This window comes from Lolium rigidum, chromosome 7, assembly GCF_022539505.1.
Source record: "Lolium rigidum isolate FL_2022 chromosome 7, APGP_CSIRO_Lrig_0.1, whole genome shotgun sequence".
Lineage (NCBI taxonomy): Eukaryota > Viridiplantae > Streptophyta > Magnoliopsida > Poales > Poaceae > Lolium > Lolium rigidum.
The window spans coordinates 302,915,862-302,922,584 of NC_061514.1; the positions used below are offsets into that span (position 1 = coordinate 302,915,862).

A 6,723-nucleotide genomic window follows, 5' to 3' on the forward strand; every position below is an offset into this window, starting at 1 on the left:
CAATAATAAAGATCAAGACAGCTAAGAAATGTTCAATATGCCTGGATATCATAGAAATGAGTTGAGCTTTTACTAGTTGTACCATAGTTTTTGTGAGTGTGACACTAACCACGATGCCCACTTATATGTACTACACATGCTAGTTTTTTTTTTTTTGAGAGTTGCCTTCGGATCAACTATAATTCAGCATTTTACATGACATTCTCAGAAATGATTGTAATCTTATGAAGTCATTACGAATTTGAATAAAAGGAGAAGCTACCAATCCTGTAAAACATCAACTCCCTCTCAGGGCCGACACAAGTTCTGGGTCGGGTAAAATGTGATATTATTCATTTACATCACTCGGACCATGTTTGGTACAACGGAAAAAAATTATGATTCCACCTACTAAACTCTTCATACTAACACTTCCTACATAGGTCACACCCAATAACACTGACCACGTCGGGTATTGTAGATATGCATATATTCCTCATTAAAAGTGGTTAAATTTTACAAATTATGACTTTTAAAAAATCTTATATGAAGTACACTGTGGCAAGGAGGGAGTACATTTTTTGAAGAAACATCAGGACTCTGCTCTAATTTTTAATGATCTTAATATAATGTATATATACAAACCAAGAAAGGAAATATACTGCCAACTCAGATAAAAGAATAAGTTGTAACTGTTCATCACACGAATGACATATACTAGGCTCCCAGCAGAGAGTCAAGATCACATATTTGTTTCTTCATATCATGCGATGCCCACCAGTAAATATGTATTGCTTTCGTGGTCACATGGGGAACGGCTGCAATAACGCAAGTACTACAGTAGTTAGCATTTATGATGACAGCAAACTTAAATTTGTGAACTGAAAAAAAAAAAACTTGTAAATTGGAGGATCCCTCTCAAATCTGAAGAATTTTCAACTTACGTAATCATAAGATTGTTCAGAATAAAGTTTTGTTTCGAAGCTGCTCGCATTCACCATTTCTCTTCCCTTCGAAAAGGGGAACTTGACCTCTCCTAGTCTTATGTGTAGCCGGCCCTACTAATAATTACGTTAATGGTATTTCCTGTATATAAAAGGCAGTCCGGTTCTTCACCATAATCTTCTCAGATAGTTTATTTTTGTATAACAAGGTGAAATCTCAGCCACAGCAGACCGGACATGCTTTATATAGAAACTAGACCATAGAGGCGCGCGTTGCTGCGCCCGTCCATTATAAGAAAATATGATAGCTAAGAAATAATGGAGCAATTGAAAGTACTCTTTCATATATTACTTCACGTACGGGTTTGGTCAAAGCTAAAATTTGTCAAGTTTAACCAATTATATGTAACACTATATTACTATTTAGAAAATAAAAGTGATCTTCTTAGGACCGGAATGCAATGTATTATCATATCATTTGCATTTGATTATGCATATATTACAAATAATTTATGATGAATAGTCGATCAAAGATTACATAACTTGATTTTGATCAAACCTTATATTCGAAGTAATATGGAACGAATGGAGTATATTGACCAAACCTTATATTTGGAATAATATGGAAATGATGGAATATATGACAAAATTCGAATCTTTCAAACTACAATGTCTTCATATGAAGGATTTAAGTAAACACTAAAAGTGGAAATAAAACGAATACCATAAATACAACACATCTTATTACCATCTGCACATGGAGATTTATCTCTAGAAGTAGATAGGTTCTTCCCTTCTTCAACATGTGCAATGATTTCTTAACTTTATCAACTTGTGCATCCATTTCAACATTAACTCCATATAGTAACATATGCATTGCTAGATGTCAAAATAAGTGTTAGTGTCTCTACCGTGCATCCAGGCTAAGTGAGAAATTCTGCATATTTTTAGCTTTCGTACATTTCTGAAAAGGCATAAGATAATATAAATATAATACACACATAAATTTATTGAATCTTTATGTATTCATAATGCAAGTATCGCTCATCAGCCTCACTAGTTGCAAAGTATACAGTCCTTCAGTAATACAAAATTTATCTGCTGGTCGCTCTACAACAAGTCTGATGTACTCACCAGAAAACAACTATGCTGCGTTGGCTGTTTTGTCTCTCTATCCCGAACCTCAGAATAACTCTCAGATTCAACAATGTGGCGAAAGTAATGATTGCTTAAAGTTCATGCACATTCCTGAAACCTTTAATCACTCTGCAGGTACGTTAGAGAGAAAAATATATTAAGCACGGCAAATGTTTGAGCCAAAATTTTCAGGAGTACTATTGCAATGTTCACTTGTTCAGTGAAAGCTCATGTGCTTGCAGGCGTACTATTGTAAATAATGTCATATAAAGTACCTTGCAGTGCTTGCAAGTTGCAAACAACACATATGTGAAGATGAGAGAAGGAAGAAACTTGATCATAGATAATGTCCAATTCACATAATCATCTACTGATGTATATTTTTTTGATAAGAAGCTACATCGTGTTTAATGTTTCATACAGTCAAAAGATAAGTACTGAATACACAAATTTAGAATTTCGAAGTTTAGCAGTCAAATATCTTCGTGTAAGTCAGCTTGCAGAAGTTATACAAATCTATTGCAGATTGAAAAGGATGGCAGAGAAGAAAACAATAAAAAGATGATGAGCTAAAATCACGATTCATGGAGGGAAGTAGGGAAATGGCATACTGCTGGATTTAGCATTTGAACATCAGTATAACTATAACTTAAAGTGATAATACAACTACAGATTTGGGTGCCTCTCGGAGGTAAGAAAACTTAGTTATATGCCATCTTGCTTTAGCTTGAGTTTTTGCAGCACCTTGTAATCAAATGAGCAATTATGAGCATCCTCATCATTATCATCTAAATTCACATAAAGAACAATTGTGGCAGTTCTAGTAGCAACATGAATAGCAAGAGAATCAGCAGATTCAAGTGCAACCAAAAACAACCTAATTATGAGAAAAAGGAGCATCTAAATAATCCCAATATTATAGAAAGCTAGACTATGAGTAGATTCAATATCCTGAGAAAGGAACAAATTTATAAATATATAGCTGGGGTGATGATTGCTATAAAGCTGAAATTAATAAAATTACTTTGAAGTTACTGAAAAATCCATGGAAGTGTCAGGTCAATGGGTAAACATAGTTTCCCATCGACCTAACGCTTCCAAGCAAAACATCACAAACTGCTACATACTCGCTTGTCAGCTAGCCTGGTACTCTGTTTTCAATCAGATTGATTTTGCAAGGAACAATGCTAGCATGAAGCGACCTCTCTAATGAAATTAGTGCATAAAAAAGCATAAGTAGCCATCATAAAAGAAAAACAATGTGTTCTGCCACGAAATCCAATGTCCTGGAAATTATTAGCAATGTCCTGGCAATCGATTACTAATTACAGAGAGTAAATATCCATTGGCAGCTATTTCACAATTATTGATAAAAAATATTAGCAGTAGAAATGCCTATGAGACTGATTGACCAAATCCATCGGTTGTCTTGTTTTTATTTAGTAAGTTAGGTACACGGATTTGGTAAACAGATCCTGGGGTCTTCAAGAATAAATGCCCAAAATTACTATCTGAAACTTTTTCGTTACCCCGTGTTCTGTTCCCCTGACAAGTCTGCGGCAATAGTATCTGCTTATAGCACAAGAAATGAGAAGATACTGGAAAGCCAAGCAAAAGGTAAAAAGAGCCACAAGTTGAGATTATTTGAGTACCTTAAGGCTGCCATTGGTAATATACAACTCCAAAAAACCAACGGCAAGTAAGAATAAATCAAATAAAGCCAATGTCAGGGACACCATGATGATAACATAAAATAGAATGTAAAACAAAGGACAAAAAAGAAGTTGTGGGAAATGAAAACAAAGGGTGTACCTATTCTAAAGGTAGCACACATTGTTCTGTTTCTAACTCTAAAACATTATGTAAATTGTAAACATCACACTGTGACGCGTTCAGTAGTTTTCAGCCTGCACTATCGAAACAGCAAAATGAATGCTTCAGCAAGTGAACCTGTACAGTTGCCATGGTCGAAAATGCAGGTCACGCGGTTGCTCTGGAGAATCCTTGAATAAAAATCTGACAAGAACGATGACGACAATTCCTAGAACAAGTAACAGTAAGTCAGTTGGTTACCTAATTTTCACGTGAATGAAATTACAGGAGAAAAGCAGGATGGCAAACAAGTATAAAAACGAAACTAAGCAACGAGCATCTCTGACGAACAATGAGAAGTCGAATGCTGAGATGGAAGGGGTGAGGAAAGACAGTTGCTGTCTCCACATATTTATCAACGAGAGGAGAGAAGTAACGATAACGCTCCTATTAATCATCACAATTCCTGGAAGGAGTGGGTCACTATAATTGCAGGATTGAATGGGTTGAAATTACCACCATCATTATGGCACCGGTGGTTTCAGTTAACACGAACGGAAGGAGAACCGTTCCTTCGATGATGGGCCTGGCCTTCCGGTGGATGGACGGATAGTAGGACCGTATGTACGGATACCACTCCACAGGGCGAAACCTATACACCGACCAGGTCGGTGGCTACCGGCCACCGACCACCCCCTGGTCGGGTATGGGCCAGGCCCATTTTGTGTCTGTTTATCCTTTTTCTTTTTCTTTTCGGTTTTTTTCTTTTTTCTTTTTCTTTTTTTTCCTGTTTTCGGTTTTGTTTATATTTTTTCACATACAAAAATTTTAATTTTTAAAAATTATTTAAATTGACAAAAATGTTCAAATTCAAAAATATTCAAATTTGAAAACCGTTCAAATCTGAAAACCGTTCAAATTTGAAAACCGTTCAAATTCAAAAACCGTTCAAATTTGAAAACCGTTCAAATATGAAATTTGTTCAAATTCGAAAATTGTTCTAATATGAAAATCGTTCAGATTCGAAAATTGTTCAAATATAAAATTTGTTCAAATTCAGAAATGTTCAAATTCGGAAATTGTTCATAAAAAATACATTTTTTGTTCAAATTTAAAAATATTCAAATCTGAAAAATGTTCAGATTTTTTATAAAGTGATTTCTTTTTAATTTGAAAAGTTTTTAATTTTGATAAATGTTCAGATTTTAAAAGAAAATATAAACAGAAAAGAAAAACATATTTTTCAAAAAGAAAAGAAACAACAGAAAAAAAAGAAACAAAAAAGGAAAAAACGCATTACCTGATGTTGGGCCGCGGCCCAGCTAGCTACCCGGGACACGCGGGGGTGTGCGGCATCCTCCAAGCGCTGACCAGGTCGGTGTCGAGGAGCTCCCCTCCACAGCCTGCATGATATACAAGCTTCGCCGTCATCGGCGAAGAACAAAATAAGTGATCCGGCTATTATAAATCCGTCTGAAATACTGTAGAAGAAAAACGGAAAACTGCAGGAGTTCGTACCATACCTTCACTGTATCTTCGGTAGTTGGATTCGCATCGCAGGTTTTTGGCTCCTTCGCTGCACTTGTCGGCGGCACAGGCCAACGAGCAACGACGGCGCAGGATTAGGTCGAACAGCAGCACGGTCAGAACATAGTACATGAAACGAGAAGAATAGAAGGAGGACTGACTGGTACGTGAGGAAACTGTGTAAACTGTAAAGGCCAAGCAACTGGGCCTATTTGAGAATTTCGGGGCCCAAGAAACCTGGTGTGGCCTAGCTCGACGCGAGGAGTAGCGGCCCTGCAACGAAAACTGGTCTTTTGAGGCGATCTATCGAGGTAACACCGCGCTAATCCAGAGTATCGAGAGTTCGGAAATAGTCATTGCCTCCACACCGTTAGATGTCCAGATCGGACGGTTAAGTACCTCAAAATGCTGTGGTGACTCCTAGCTAGGTGAGTTTTACTGTTACTTAATGAGCACGTGTCAAGAACATAAGATGAGGGAAAATAGATTTTTTTTGTCTGTCAAACTATTATCCGAAACGGATTTTTTTGTCTGTCAAACTATTATTTGAAACGTATTTTTTTTTCTGTTAAAACTATATAATGCATATTCATAGACATGGCTCATCAGTGTGTGGAACAAACCTAACTATATAGTAAGGGAATTCGCAAAAAGAAAAACTATATAGTAAGGGAAGATCACATCGAGTCTGGATGTATCACCGGTTATTTTCTGGGGTTCTTGGCATCCCGGTTGTAAGTCAAGTCTCCATCATTACGAACACTCAAATTACTTGCAGGGTTCCGCGGGCCCTGCGGCTGTGTCGATGGTGTTGGCGTTGGCCGCGGTAGTGGTCGTGAGACTCGTGACGACATGCAGTTGCCCATAGCCAGCAGTGACGAGCTTGCCTGAAAACAAAAGCCACGTACGGCTATTAACATCAGCAGCACATGCACATGTGTAATTATCCTAAGTAGAGAATTTTTGAGTGGACCGGTTGTGTTCGGCTGCTCGCAGTTTTTGCTCGCGGCTCGCGTTGGAACTTGGAAGAGCCTTGCGACACTCGGCTACTTATACAAATATAAGACCTGAACACACTCGATGCGGGATGCCTCTCGGAAAATCATGCACTGTATTATTGTTACGACCCAAGGAAGAAATTAACACCTTAATAGTAACAGCTATGATGGAAATGAGGTCTCTCTACCGGTTCTGAAAGAGAGTAGATTCGGACATATCTTGTATGCGTAGTACGTTAATAGCATCATTCTTTTCTTCTTCTGAAACGAGTAATTGCGTTTAGACTTTTTCTTCTACTGAGACGTGCCACATGCTAGCCTGAACT

The 6,723-nt window shown here is 37.3% G+C and overlaps 1 long non-coding RNA gene across 1 annotated transcript; it reads right to left on the minus strand.

Annotated features, from left to right (window-relative positions):
- Positions 1 to 452: 452 nt before the first annotated feature.
- LOC124678009 lies at positions 453 to 6,406 on the minus strand. The gene is made up of 2 exons (XR_006994299.1): positions 6,101 to 6,406; positions 453 to 797 (listed from the first exon to the last, which is right to left on the minus strand). It is a non-coding gene; the product is annotated as an uncharacterized LOC124678009 (long non-coding RNA).
- Between the last annotated feature and the right edge of the window lie 317 nt (positions 6,407 to 6,723).